The sequence below is a fragment of the Phoxinus phoxinus genome (assembly GCF_949152265.1).
Source record: "Phoxinus phoxinus genome assembly, chromosome: 20".
Taxonomy (NCBI): Eukaryota; Metazoa; Chordata; class Actinopteri; order Cypriniformes; family Leuciscidae; genus Phoxinus; species Phoxinus phoxinus.
The window spans coordinates 15,562,136-15,577,522 of NC_136895.1; the positions used below are offsets into that span (position 1 = coordinate 15,562,136).

General features: G+C 36.9%; 1 protein-coding gene across 31 annotated transcripts in view; it reads left to right on the top strand.

The window, feature by feature from the left end:
* The window catches only part of celf5a (cugbp, Elav-like family member 5a), a 226,891-nt gene that overhangs the window by 99,998 nt on the left and 111,506 nt on the right, over nucleotides 1-15,387 (top strand). The window lies entirely within an intron of this gene.

A 15,387-nucleotide genomic window follows, 5' to 3' on the forward strand; every position in this document is an offset into this window, starting at 1 on the left:
GGGCCGGCGCCAAGGGGTGGCATTTACGGGCCATGCCTCCCAAAACGAGTTACTGTGACCCCCTTCTCCCCTCCCTTCCCTCCCCGCTGAACGTGAGCGAATTCGGTTTCGAAAGCGATTACAAATGCGTGAAATCCACATACCCCACCTATCAGATAAGTGGCATCTTTTTTATGTAGACTTGACATGCTAGCAACATGCTAATTCAATGCTAGCAATGTGTTAAAACATGCTAGCAACATGTCAAATCATGCTAGCAATGTGTTAAAACGTGCTAGCAACATGTCAAATCATGCTAGCAATGTGTTAAAACATGCTAGCAACATGTCAAATAATGCTAGCAATGTGTTAAAACATTCAAGCAACATTCTAAAACATGTTAGCAATGTGTTAAAACATTCTAGTAGAATGTTAAATCACTAGCAATGTTTTAAAACATGTTAGCAAAATGCTAAAACATGCTAGCAACATGTTATCAATTTGGTAAGACATGTTGTAAACGTAGTAATTCCTGTTAGCAACATGCTAAAAATGCTTGCAGCATGCTAATTCATGCCAGCAATGTATTAAAACATGCCATTAACATAGTAATTCATGTTAGCAACATGCTAAAATGCTTGCAACATGCTAATTCATGCTAGCAATGTATTAAAACATGCTACAAAAATAATGTTAGACACATCGATCACAATAGATTAGGAGACACATTCCTGTTTACACCTGGTGTCTCTTTTGTACACTTTCAACCATTTCTGTCCTAAATTCTTTGAGGTAAGGGCGTATGTATAGACCCCTTTTCAGTTAGTAAACATGGTGACGTTTTTTGTGGGCGGAGCTTAGTTGGTTGCTGAAAGATCTCTTTGGCCGCTTCACTAACGTTAGTTTGTAAGTTTTGTTAGCTTGTTTTTTTAACAATGACTGGAGAAAATCCGATCTTATCTTATTGTGCAAGGTCACTCACTGTCCAGGACCGCGATTGTTATTTGCAAAAGTTAAGTTTAATGGACGGACGGCCCGTACACACTCAGTCAATGGATGGATGATCTGACAGGACTAACGTTAACGCTACCTCCGGTTGAGAAGCCTGGCATCTACACCTACCCGATCGAGAAACCGAGCGTAAAGAGAAACTGAGGGCATATACGGTACATCTTTAGATGCCTATAACTGTGCTGGCCACGTAGGCTACAACTTGTGGTACGGCCCAAAGTTCTGCCTAGCCAGCGCCAAGGCCAGAAGACGACAATGTAAAGAGTGACATTTCGGTGCAATTTTAATTGTGAATTTTTTCTAGAAATAAAAATTCCAGATACAGCATATCATTTTTTTAACTATGTATTTAATTACCCTTTCTAACCAGGTTCTTCAAAAAGTCTAGTCACAATCAATCAAAACAACAATCATAGATGATTCACAAATAATCACAATAATTTAGAAAACATTATGCAATAAAATTTTAAATTGGAGCCAGTACTCCGTTGATTCTAGAACCCAACAACACAACATGATGACATTTAATAATAATAATAATAATAATTTAAGCTCCTTATTATGTAGTCGAATCTGTGCTGGTTTGTATTGGCTGCCTCCAGTTTTCACTTTGTTTTTTTCAACCAGCTAGCGCCGTGACGTAATTGTGACGTCGGCACAAAAGGGGTCTAAAGGGCGGGTAAATGAATGGGCTTTTTCAGATATTTTAGTCTGATGGATGAAATAAACTAGCGCAATTTACATATAAACGTGTATGGAGACGACGGGAAACCATACAGAGAGCATCAGCTTTCGTTTCTGATCTGACAAACACAAGACCACAGCGAATGCGGCGAGTGTGTGTTAGAAATCAGGAATAGAGAGAACATTGTGCTTGGTAAGTTTTTTTAATCTTCAAACCAAACTTGGTTCTTCAGCCGACAAAGTTTAAATCCCGTCTGGCTAGCGCTCGTCTATTAATGTTTACGCATTAAGTCAGCAGGCGGAGAGTAGCGGTATTTTGTGGCTGTTTGAACACATTCGACCACATGAGCATACATGAAAGCAATCCAGTCGAAAGCGTTTTCGACTAACTCTGGAAGAGGTTGAAAGTGGACAAGCTAAAAATGTTTTAGACCCTGTTTACACCCGAATTTAGCTATTGTCCAGACAAACTTTACTTTCTAGTTTTTTTGTTTTGTTACTGGTTTTCTGGTTTTGTTTTGCTAATTTTGTTATGTTTTTTTAGTTATCTTTTGGGTTTCATTTTGTTTAGTTTTGTCTGTGCTATTTAACAATCTGCAAATCGACTGCATAAGTCTGCAAATAAACGCCTCTATCAGTAGGCACCGTTAATTCTTGGTGATTTACCCCATTATAATCTCCAAAATATTCATACAAGATGACTGAGATGTCACATCTAGTACCTTTGCTGTCCTCAAACCCTCTCATTTTTAAATTTTCCTTCCATTATTTTTCAATCTTGTAGGAACTTGCATGATGATTAACAGTTGCGTGGTCAAAGAAGAAAAGGAGGCCAAAGGGCAAGTTACCAGCAAAGGGATTGCTGGTTTCATTTAGACTTTTCCGCACTGCGCTGCCCAGTCGCCGGCCCTCTGAGCAATGACTTTCATTCTGGCCGAGACAGCTGTGTCCACACAGGGTTCATTTGGTACAGGTATTTTAATCCATCACTCCTACGTGACCCCCTTAAACATCCGCCCAGCCGCGCTAACCTGCAGCTTTTCTCAGGGAGCCGTGCAAGAAAATGTATCGAGTGCGGTGAGGGACAAGTCTGTCCGTTTTTCAAAGTCGCAGCGTTTTGCAAAGTATCTTTTTGTATCAACTTTGGGTTCTTAGATTAAAATCAAGAATTTCAAAGACCATGTTTGGTAGGTTTCGGAATGGAGAGTTAAATATATATATAGGTACCATACGGTTATCCGGACCACACGATGGCCTACCCCTAACCCCGCCCCTAAACCTACCCGTCACTGGGGTTAAGACCAATCAGGGATGACTATACGGACTATACGGGACTAAAAGACACACGTGTGGTCCAGATACCCGTATAGTTCCCATATATATAAATAAAGAAGAAATAATAATATATAATGTGAGTTAAATGAGTTGACTTTTTGTTTTTACAAACTGAGAATAAATTGTTTTAAAAAAAAGTGTTGACAGTTTAAGGCGAGATACTACAGGCAAAATTTGTAAATTTTTGGATTTTTTTTGGCTTTTCATAAAGTGTTTTTTGGATGTTTTCTTTCCACTAGTCTGAAAAAACACTTTTAACTGTATCTTTAAGAGCACTTGATCTATTTGCGTCTGTAGATTTCAATTACAGTGTATATCTTTAAAGGCTTTTTGCTCAAAATGAGTTTTCCTTTCTACATTGAGCCAGAAATCTCCACTTCAGCTGCACTTACATACACCAAACTTTACAGTTTTATTCTTATCTGTATTCTGAAGGTTTTTACAGAGGGGTTTGTTCAATTATAATTTTCCTGATTTTATACAACATTTTAATCCTAAAAAAGTCAAAATGTATTTACTTTAGTTTTGGCTGTTGACAGTGACACTATTTTCTGATTTGTGAAGTGATAAATAGAGATATCCAAAATCCCCTCTGTGAAAACCTTTGACTCATATATATATATATATATATATATATATATATATATATATATATATATATAAATATAAATGAAACGAAATTTTAACCTGAGATTTTTGTTCTATACGTTTATGCAAATTAGGGCAGATTTAATTAGATAATGCTTCATTTGCATATTTAAACATAACATTTCAGAAAACTTGTAATACAAAAAAGGTGTGCAATTATTAATGTAAACAATCAACTGGTGAAGAATGGTGATGTGATATTAGTTTTTTTTTTTTTTTTACCCTAGGGTGTCTTGCCCTAATAATATTATATAGTTGGCTAATACAAATAATTCCAGTACTAAAAGAATAATTAATTGAGTCACTTAAGCAGATTAAGAACGTTACGATTCCCATTCGTGATGTTCGAATATAAAAGTAGGTTCTTTGCAAACAAAACTGCAATAAACTAATATTTATACTAACTCCAAGACGCCGGGACTTTCAAACCTGCGTGTAGATGAGTTGCGTTACGGCCCATCTCTCTACTCCTCGTGTTCCTTGTCTGTCTTTCCTCTCGGGAGAGCAGCAGTGGGCCAGCGTGTAACGGTATGAAAGCTTCTGCCAAAACATGCCTTTGAAGCCGAGTTCAGAGATACCAGCAGCAGCACGTGCTGATATCAGCCCACCTCCCCCAAACCCCCTGCGCTCCACAAACAGACAGGCTGCCCTCAGAAAGGCTGTCAGAGATGTGAGATTTCTCTCCCTCCTCAAAGACGGCTTGCGAGGGATTCTCTGAATCTCTTTGTTTTGATGATATTTTGCAGCGAGACTCTCCCTTGAATACTAGCTATGTTTCCTCTTGTGAAGAATGTGACGTGCTATTTAAGGTGTCTGGCCTCTATCTTTTGTTTATTCCCCCGTCTTATTGAACACGATAGAAACGCGGTTCTTGTCACAGTCGTGTCTTTTATGACTTCATAATGACTAATGACAATGATTTTAATGCAAATCGGCAAGCCAAAGAACGATTATGCCCTCTGTTCGTCAAAGGCGGTTTACATGTGTCTTGTAATCGGCCTTTGTGTTCGAAATCTTTGTGTTGTCTCGGATAATAATACACCCGTCTTTTCTTTTTATCATTATTTAGTCACATTTATACATTTTGCTCAATGACATTTTTATTCATGTTTTCTTTTTAATAGGAATACTCCAGGTTTAAATGCAACAGTTGTGTTATAATAGAAAATAATAATAAAAAAATGAAAACTTTATTTACTATTATTATTATATAATTGTTTAAAAAATAAAGTTGACTTTTTACAACTGTTTTTACAAACTGAGGTGTAATAATAATAATAATTATAATCATATTTTTTTTTACAAACAGTCACAATTGTTGTTGTTGTTGTTGTTGTTGTTGTTGTTGTTGTTGTTGTTGTTGTTGTTGTTGTTGTTGTTGTTGTTGTTGTTATTATTATTATTATTATTATTATTATGTGGGTGTAAAAACAAACTGAGATATTATTATCTTAATATCTTTGTCTTCTATTATTGTATTGTTATAATTGTATCATTATTTAAAAGAGTTTACTGTTTTGCAAACTGAGACATAATAATAATACTTATTATTATTATTATTTAATAATTGTTAAAACATTAAGTTTTAAGTTGTAAATGACCAAACCGAAATAAATGAAAAAATGAAAATGAAGTTGACTGTTTTACAACTGTTTTTAACAAACTGAGTTTTCTTTACAAAAAAGCATAATTGTTATTATTCCTAATAATAATAGTAGTAGTAATAATACTACTACTAATAATAGTAGTAATAATACTACTAATAATACTTATTATAATTATTATTATTATGTATTTATTTGTTTAATATTTGTTTAAAAATAATTCGATTGTTGTACAACTGTTTTTACAAACTGAGTCATAATAATAATAATAATAATAATAATGTTTAATAATTGCTTAAACAAATAACATTTTTATTTTTACAAAATATTATTATTATTAATATGACTCGGTTTGTAAAAACAGTTGAACAACAATCTTATAATTATTATTTATGTATTATTACTAATTATTATTATTATTATTAGTAGTATTATTATTTATTTAAAATAATTGTAAAAAAAATAAGTGGACTGTTTTACAACCAATGAGTTGTTATTATTATTATTATTAATAATTTATTTACATTTTATTTTGTATTTTTTTAGTAAAACATTTTTTTAAAAATACATTTTATTTTATTTTCACCCTTTAACCTGGAATATTCTTTAAAGATAAAAATGTAAAGAGCTTGAGTAAAGGGCTCCATTTTATGTGGAGATGATCAAATGATTTCTTTTGCGGTGAATGACTCCACTATCACAGATGTATCTTGTTTCTCGTTGATGTGCAGTGTATAGAGCAATTCCCTTACATTCTTCATATTGGATTACCCCCGTAAACTACATGACATGCAGATTGACCATGATAAATCGGCGGAGCATATGAAGAAGCGTGGAGTTTGTTTTAGCTAATCAGGCAAATTAGAACCATGATGCAGCAGCGGGAAAACCCTGTAAGCAGGTGAACAACTCCCTGTGGGAAAAGCCTTGGATGAGCCTGAAAAACCCACCATGACTGATGCCCAAACTGATCAGGTTTATTAAGCCAAGTCAAAACCAAACGAGATATGTTGTGTTGGTTCACAGCATTTCCAGATGTTGCTGATCGTGGCAGCTGAGTAAATTAGATAAGCTACGTTTTTATTCCATCATGATATAAGGCCTTCTTGAGAAGTGTGTTCTTTGGAGGCCACATTGCTGAAACCAATGCGTTAAATGGATTTTACATAATGAAGCTCTGAATCGCCAACTGCTGCTAGAGGCGAAGGACCGCCACAATGTGACACTTGTATTGATTAGTGATCAGAGCCCATAGAGAGCTTCAGATAGACTGTGAGAGTGAAAGGTAAATGAGGCCCTGTTTGAAAGTAATTTAACACCAAATAGAATCTTTAGAATTTTGCGTTTGAACTTGCGTTTGGTAAATCTGTATATTTCTGTGGCATCGCTGTCAAAGAGCATTAGCTGGTGAAGTGGATTTACATATTGTAGAGTTAACTAATGTTATCCTTAGCATTGGAATGTTCGAAGTGGATGTCATAATAAATGTCAGTGGACCAGGAAGATTTTATAACAAGCGGTTCATTCTTTAATCCGTAAGATCTTGGGCCCTATCATACACCCGGTGCAATGCAGCGCCAGGTACGACGCAAGTGTGTTTTGCTGGTTTCAGCCCGACGCGGTTATCATTTTCGCGTCCTGCGCCACGTTGTTTAAATAGTCTACACCCATGCATCTACACCCATGCTGGTCTGAAACGAGGTGTGTTCAGGCGCATTGTTGGCGCGTTGCTATTTTTAGGAAACTGAAATAGACTGTGCAGTTTTTTTTGTTATTTAAAGGGCACATTAGTAATATGCGCCTATAGGCGGGTGCACTACGTGTGTACACTCTGCTTATTACACGCACAGGGAGGCGCACATGGTCTACTTGCGCGCTTTAACCTCACGCACGAGCAGATCCGCTTCCTCACTAAAGAAGCGTTCTGTCTTTCCGCTTGCAAATTCCGCCTTGTAAATAGCAAATCTGCCATGGCGCGAGTGCAACTGCCTTATAAAGGGAGTGGGAGACTCTGATTGGTTTATTGCACGTTACGCCCAAAATACACCTATTACTCATTAAAAGAATAGGGACAACCCTTTTAGACCGCCAACCATTTTTCCCATCATTAAAAACTAGCAGAAGTGAACCCCGCCTCCCTCAAAATAGTGGACTACGCAGTAAATATTCATCCATGGCATTTAACTTTAATACTTTGACTGGTTTGACACGGAATGACCCAACAGAAAATGTACAGTGGTTTGCATTACCCAGAATGCAAATTAGCTGAAAAGGACTCCAGACTTCTTAATTTAACTTCAGTTGACTTTACTTTTACATTCATTGCTTTCATGTGATGGAACTAATTAGCGACTGTTTTTTAAAAACTCTACTAACCGATTGATTTGTTGTACTGTAAATCAGTACAGTGCAGTGACAGTTTGTCACACTTTTAAATTCTTGCTTTGAAGATACAAATGTTTTCTGCGCTTTCAAATCGATATAGCATTATTTTAGCTACTTCATACCTAGCTCTGGCCAGCGCATTGACATCATGCATTTCATTACAATGATTTAGATCAGCAAAGGGCCCAGTGCAAGACATGATTTACCAGAGTCCAATAAAAGCTGATAGACTACCAGGCTCTGGGCCATTGTGTTAGAGGTCAGAGTGCACTTCATTAATGCAATAAGTGGGAGGACCGTGCAAGCTGTAGCTTTTGTGGCACGTTCTCTGTTGCTTTGACTTGACATGACTTCCTTTTTTATACAGTTTGAGAATGAGTAAATGATAACCGAATCAGCCCTTTTCATCGCTGCTTGCAGCTTTAATTTTAGGTTGTGTTCACACTTGCAGTTCAGTTCGCTTGGTATGTCCGGACCAAAAAACACTTCATTTAGTCCTGATCCGCTTAGCGCTCACATTGGCATTTTAACACCGAACCTAAAGATACCAAACCTAAAGGCATACGGATATGTTCAAAACCTGATTGGTCGACTTTTATTACGTATATTTCGCGACGGAACTTACCGAACATCCAAAACAATCCTGTGTTCTGGGATAAATGCGCTCAATGTATGTGCGTAGTCTATATTTGATGGTATTTTGACCAGCTGAGAACTCGTGAAGAGCTTTTAAGATGTGTAAATGAGTCAAAACAGCGGCAAGAATCAATCCGTCACACACACAAACGAAGATCTGCTGCGAGGCGATGCGGTTCTGACGCCTGTACCGAACTGTGGTGGGCAACTTCGCGACTATGACGAGAAAAATATGGTAAGCGTGAGCATTCTGCCCTTTTTAGGGTCTCATCTTCCTCTTTTTGGTCCGTTTACATGTCTTTGGTCCGTGTTGCGTTCATATTTTATTCGAACCGCACCAGAGTTCGTTTGGAAGCGGATCGAGACCCAACTTTTCCGCGGCATCAGTCCACTTGTTTGGTGCACACCAGGGTACAGATGGCAGCGTTCACACTTATTCAAATGAACCGCACTAACAGAGCGATCGCACCAGGGTTCGTTTCAATTGAGTGTGAACACACCCTTCAATTCAATAATATACTATTATAGTTTTTGTTATTATATTTTCTATATATTAAGCGTTTAATGCTGGAAAGTGGCTTCAAAAGGCACAATTTAAAGGACAAGCCAATTACCAGTCCAAACTCTTGATGTGGCCTTCAGCCTCCTTTTGAACAAACTGGCACGCTAAGTCAAAATCCATCTTATTGTATCAAGGGAGTTGAAAACTTAGTCGAACAATAGACAAATGCCAGCCAGCAGCAAAACAACAACTCCGTATAGCCGCCAAAGCGGGCGGAGTGTCTAAGGGAGACTTATAACATGCGGGAGTAAGGATTAGAAGAAAAGGGCAGGCAAACGAAGGGGGGATAGATAATATGGAGAGAGCAGCTGTTCTGAGACTGGAGAGAAAGAAAGTGGGGAGAAGGAGGGGAGCAAGGGATCTGTGTTCTCCGCCGGGAGCCGAGGGCCAAGGGAAAGTGATTTCGTCCTTGCAGTTTCAATCCCAGGCCTTGGCGGAGTCTATCGGAAGCAATAGAAAGTAATAAATGAACGGGAAGTTTTTGCAATGACCGCACTCAAGAGTGCCAGAGTCCGAGTTTGTTGCTGAGGAAGACCTCAGCGCAGTTGCGCATTGGAACTTTTGCACGTGAGGGGAATTTTTATTGTAGAGGACTGCATTGAGCAGCCTGTGGTCTGAGTAAGAGTAAATAACTTTTAACCTAAATTGGTAACCTGAGTAAAGCCGCTGCCATTGTGTCTCCCATGTTAAGTAGTCAAAACTCACTTGAAGATGTTCAAACTCGTGAAGTGTTGTTTGCAACTAATTTGACTTACTTAATTTGGTGCATTTCAGAGTGAAATTGGAAATCGTTGGGTGTTATATAACTTACTAGAATGCTATTTAGCTAATGTCTAACATTTATCCAATAGCGTGGGGAAAAAATTGTTTCAGAGGCAATAAGCAAGTTGTATTTTGATTTAATACGAAGACAACCTTTTTTTCTTTGGAATAACATACCAATAAAATGTTCAAGTCTTAATGTAATGGAAGTAGCGACGGATTTTTTTATCTATATTGTAACGTATATCCGAGTAAAATTTATTATTGAAAAAGAAAAAAAATTAGGGTGGGAGCTTGGTTCAACCCATCCATAGTTGATTGGATGGAGGCAGATCTGAATGTGAGCCGTAGATCAATAACATGCGTTTATAAAATAGATAGGGTGGATTTTCATTTCAAGCTGACTTTTAAGACTGAAAGCATGAATTATATAAGTAAATAAAGTACATTTTTGCATGTTGGATTTGAACGCTTCCTCCTATCCTATGTCTCAGAGTGGAAGTTATCAAAATTATTGTTTCTGTTTTCCAACCAGCCTGACATAGCAACAGTCACACAGCCTATCACGTGCGTTTGGGGACGAAACTTTCTTTTTTGACCAACCAGAAGAAGAATGGTGGATTTTGGAAAACTTGTTTGAAAACGGTCATTTTTTGTTTCATTTCCATTCAGTGAAATTACACACTTCTTCAGCTACAACTAATCTTTTTTGTAATTTGTGGTTTATTCATACTTTTATAAGGACTGTTATAATGACCAATTTTCTGCAACAGTGGTTCAGCCAATAGTGTGAGTTTGGGGGTGGGACTATTATTATTTTTTGACCAACCAGAGGCAGAATTGAGATTGATTTGAAATTCCAATGGTGAAATTATATGCTTCAGCTTCAACTAATCATTTGTAGTCACTTACAGGCTGTTTATACTTTTAGGAGGGCTGTTATGGTGACCTTAAAAAATGATAAAAGTTATATGAGGTCGGTCTGACACAAGTAACCAAAAACCTTTGCAGTTTATTAGGGCACCACAAATCATCAAGCCTTGAATGGAGTACCTTCAGAAGCAGCCCACTATTACCTTTTATTAACTTTTATTTCTCTCTGAAAACCTTTCACTAGCAACGCTTAAATGGTTCTACACACATGTAGGAGAAGTGCTTTATGAAAGAAACAGGACAGCAAAAGCTGACCCTTAGAATAAATGTATGTGTGTGTCAAAAGATCATTCAGCAAGAACCCACCACAGGTTGACATGAATAAAGACTCCCGCATTCAAAATGTCAATCTTTGACAGATTCTCAGCTCAGAACCAAAACTAAAGTTCAGCCAAATTTGGTGGTGGTTTAAGAATTTTATTTTAGGTTTACTTTGAAGACAACATGAATTCAAAATGTACCCTATTCATTTTCATAAAGGGATAGCTTAATAAAAAAAATGTCATAATTTCCTCACTCCCGTGGCATTTCATTTAAACCTTGTATGACTTTTTCTTTTGTGGAAATTAAAGCGAGAAGGAACTAAAACTTTCAGGCTACAAAACATACTTAAAAGTACAATAAATGTTTCAGCAAACTGATTTGAATGACTTGTCTGTTATATTACAAGTCTTTTGAAACCATGCATTGGTTTTGTGAGATAAACAGACCATAATTGAAGTCGTTACTGATAATCTTTGTCTCCAGTGAGCTGTTAACTATTCCTAGTCTTTTTGCGCATGATTCATCTCCTGAAATGATTTTTTCTGCTAACTTTGCATGCTGTTTAAATTGTGAATTGTGGCAGATAAAATGAAGCCCCGCTTCATGTTAATAGCATAATAAAAAATCATGTCATGTTGACTTTAACTCTTTCCCCGCCATTGAGGGAAATTTCCGGCTTTCCGTATTTTCACTCTTACACGGTAGAGGGCGCTCTTACACATCTTCTGAAAGAGTACTGAATCTCCTGATCAAAACACAGGTGAAGAAGAAGCAGAATCACATTAAGCATTACAACATAACACTAGCTAGAACTCCCATCAAGCTAATCGCAATGAAAATAGTGTGCACGCATATTATGATTATTATTGTAATCTGCAGGCAGCGCAAAAAGACGACATTTGAGATGTTTCTTATTGAGCCGATCATCAAGTCTTCGTCGAGAACGGTTATACAATCAGATACTATAACAAACAAAAAAAGATGTCCTTAAGAAAATATTTGAGAACTTTGCAAAATTTTTACAATCTTATAAACTCTATCCTAAGAATTCACAATATTCGTGAATCCAGCCACAGTATAAATCTAGAAAGCGTCTCTAAATGGACGGTGCAAGTGGGCGGTCCTTCCTTCAGTTTACTAGTTCCTGTTGCTTTTAATGAGCTCATTAATATTCACTGGAGCCATTTTCCCCCCTCCTCTTTAGCACCTAATTACCAGCTTTATTCAGCTTTGCACAGCTGTAGTTCATGTATTATTCAGTGTTAATTGCAACTTCGATAGTCATTAATAAAGACTTGTGTTCTTCCTTTGGAAGAGATGACGCACTCACTCTGGAAGGCTGACTGTGTGTGTGTGTTGTGCCTCTGGTGCTGTGGATGATGATGATGATGGTGATTATTATTTTGGGTGAATGTGCATTGCAGCAGTGTTCAACAGCTGTGGCGAGAGGGCGGAATGTGTGCGCGCATGTGTGTGCACGTCCTCTATTAAAAACGGTATTGAAATATTTGTTTGCACGCCTCAATGGCATTTAATCTCCTGTTGTTCATCAGTTTCCACTTGATTTATTTCTTCACCTTTGCTTATTTATTGAATTTAATTACACACAAAGCCGAGGATGGCGGCTGCTTGTTTTTGCGAGTTTACGAGAGCAAAGTTTTTTTCTTACTTACTTTTTTTTTTTTACACCTCCCTCCCCTCACCCAATCTTCTCTCTCCTCCCAAAATCATTCATTGAAGACTTGGTAAATTGATATAAAACTCCTTCTTGGTGGCAGCCAGGCTGAAACGTTGCCAAACGACTCAGGGTCTATGGCAGCCGGTGCCGTTCGGATAAAATATCACCCTGATAATTGTGCGTTAATCGTCCAGTGCGCACACTCTTTCTCGTCCATACTGATGAGGACCAGGGTTTGTGCTTTTTAGGACAGGAAAATCTGCTGGTATTGGAGCGATTGGTGATCCTGCAGAACAAGGTCACAAGGTTCTTGAGTGATTTATAGATCATATGGATGCGTTCGAGATGTGTCTGTGGGTGACTAATTTTAGGGCAAGCTGCCCGCAGGCGTTTATGGAAGTGTGTTAAGGTTTGTGCATTTATGTATGCATGTTAGGGTGCAAGCCTGTATGCAGGATAGCTGAAATATTGATATTTATATATTAAAATCAGGACTGTAAAATCGATTAATCGCGACTAATCGCTTCTAACATAAAAGTCTGTTTAAAAAAAATATGCATATATATATATATATGTATATATATATGTGTGTGTGTGTACTGTATACACACACACACACATATTTATAATATATTATATAAACAGACTTTTATGTTAGCTGCGAATGCGATTAATCAATTTTACAGCCTTTAATCTATTTTAGGTTATTTTTTTGTCATTTTAGTACTTCAACTTATGTTTTTTAAATAGTTGCCAATGCAAAATTTCTAATTTGTGTTTATTTTTTGTGTAAAAAAGTTTAAGTTTTTTATCTAATATTTTTTTTTATTTCAGATTTATTAAAATTAAAATTAAAAATATAAAACAAAATAAGTTTTAGTTAACAACAACAACACTGATATGCACAGATGAGAAAGGATAACAACCTAAATGTCAAGGTATACTTGTATTTTTTATGTAAACATTTAAATATATGGAAAACAGAGAATTTCATGAACAATTTTTAGAATTTCAAAAAAATCTCTGAGTCAGTGTTTTGAAATGATTAGTTGAAGCTGACAGAGGATTCATTCGAACTGATTCATGAAATAATTGTCATATACAGTATACTGTATTATGGATGCACAACATAACTGTACCAATATCAGAGATGCTTTTCAAACATCTCTGACTTGATGCTCACTTGTCACAGTACATTGTGAAAGTAATCTATTGACATATTTACTGACCAAATGCAAGTAAATGCATGAATAAATCATTGCCGCATTCACAGTTGCTTAATTTTACATCAGGCATTCCACCGTGAATATATCTTGAATATTTAATGTATCAGCCAGCCCTGGTTGGGATATATGTTTATGTGTGTGTGTGTGTGTTGGTCATTGAGTCAGAGAGGGAGTGACAGTGATGACCCCCTGCCAGAGGGGAAGTGCTCGAAGTCAGAGGCCTGCTAGTATGTTTCAGCATCAGCACTGACCCTCGCTGTCATTTCAGCTGATGGACTGAAGGCCGAGGATCTCCCGCAGATACGCACACATGCATGACGCATGCACGTGCACACACATATGCACACACACTCTACCTCGCTCCAGGGTGAGTCAGTAGTAGGACTATGAGTCACATATAAGGGTTTATGAATCATGGGCATCTCAGTAAAGCTCTGCTCCATAGGAAGCACTTTCACCCTTACGCGCCACTATCTACAGATGCTCTCATGCCGTGACTTAAATAACAGCTTGAAGATGAGCTTATGAAGGCAAAACTAAATGTTTTATGAAATGCTTAAATTTACTTGCATATCAATCTGATCATTGTGTACCATCTGTTAAATCCTATACACATTTTCATGTAAAGTAGATTGCATTTAATATATATTTTCAAAATTCTGTTTTATTAATTTGTCAACTATACTGTGTTGCTGGGATGCACAATATAACTGATCCATATTGGCATATTTTTTTCTTTTTTTTCCGGTATTAGTTGATATTGGATATTTAATTTTGCATGCTAATTTCCCCAATTTTTACTTTTATATTACCTTACACTCACCTAAAGTTAATCTTTAAAAACACTAATAATTTAATAATACTGCTAAATATACTCTTTAGCAAATATCAAAATGAATATCCATTTTTCATACTTTTGTTTTTGTTTGATTTAGCTTAATTTAGCTTTGTTTGTTTTAGGTTTGGAATTTGTATTGCATTATATAGTATATGTATTTAATATCATACGTTTATAAAAAAAAAAATATATATATATATATATTTAATTTTTTTCCAACAGGCTTTTTAGGAAGTTCTCTGCTTTGGTTGACTGTGATTATGTTGCACAATATCAGCAGCCTGGGAGCTTGAAAGATATTTGGGCTGCCACCCAACCGGCTCGTAAGGTCATACAAATAAAATTTGTACATGTAGATATATATATTTTAGCTAAATAATGTAATTTCACATCTTATCAAATCTTATAGAAAGCCATTATGGCCTGTAGTCTGATAGCAGTCGCCCTACATGGCGCTGTTACCAGAATGGAATGTGCCTACAAAATCTTAATATGCTTAACCATTATTAAATGAGATTCATAATGCAATAAAATATGGCGTGTGTGCTTTTATAGCTGAAGTCACGTAACAATAAAAGGCCATGTCAGAAGAGACACGCACACAAAGCAGTAGCAGAAGAAACATTGACGCACACAGTCGGAATGAGTTTGACGAAGCAAATAACTCCCATTCAGGGGCTTTCATGCTTGTCCGCCATTCCGCTATCTGAGGCTCCCGGGCTGTGCGGAGAAATCTCTCGATCTCTTTCCAAGGCTCGGAGCCTCGCAGCGTGCCGATGGCATATCTCCAACACACCCTGATGTGACGAGCCGGTTGGATGGCAGTCTGACGGATTGAGGGG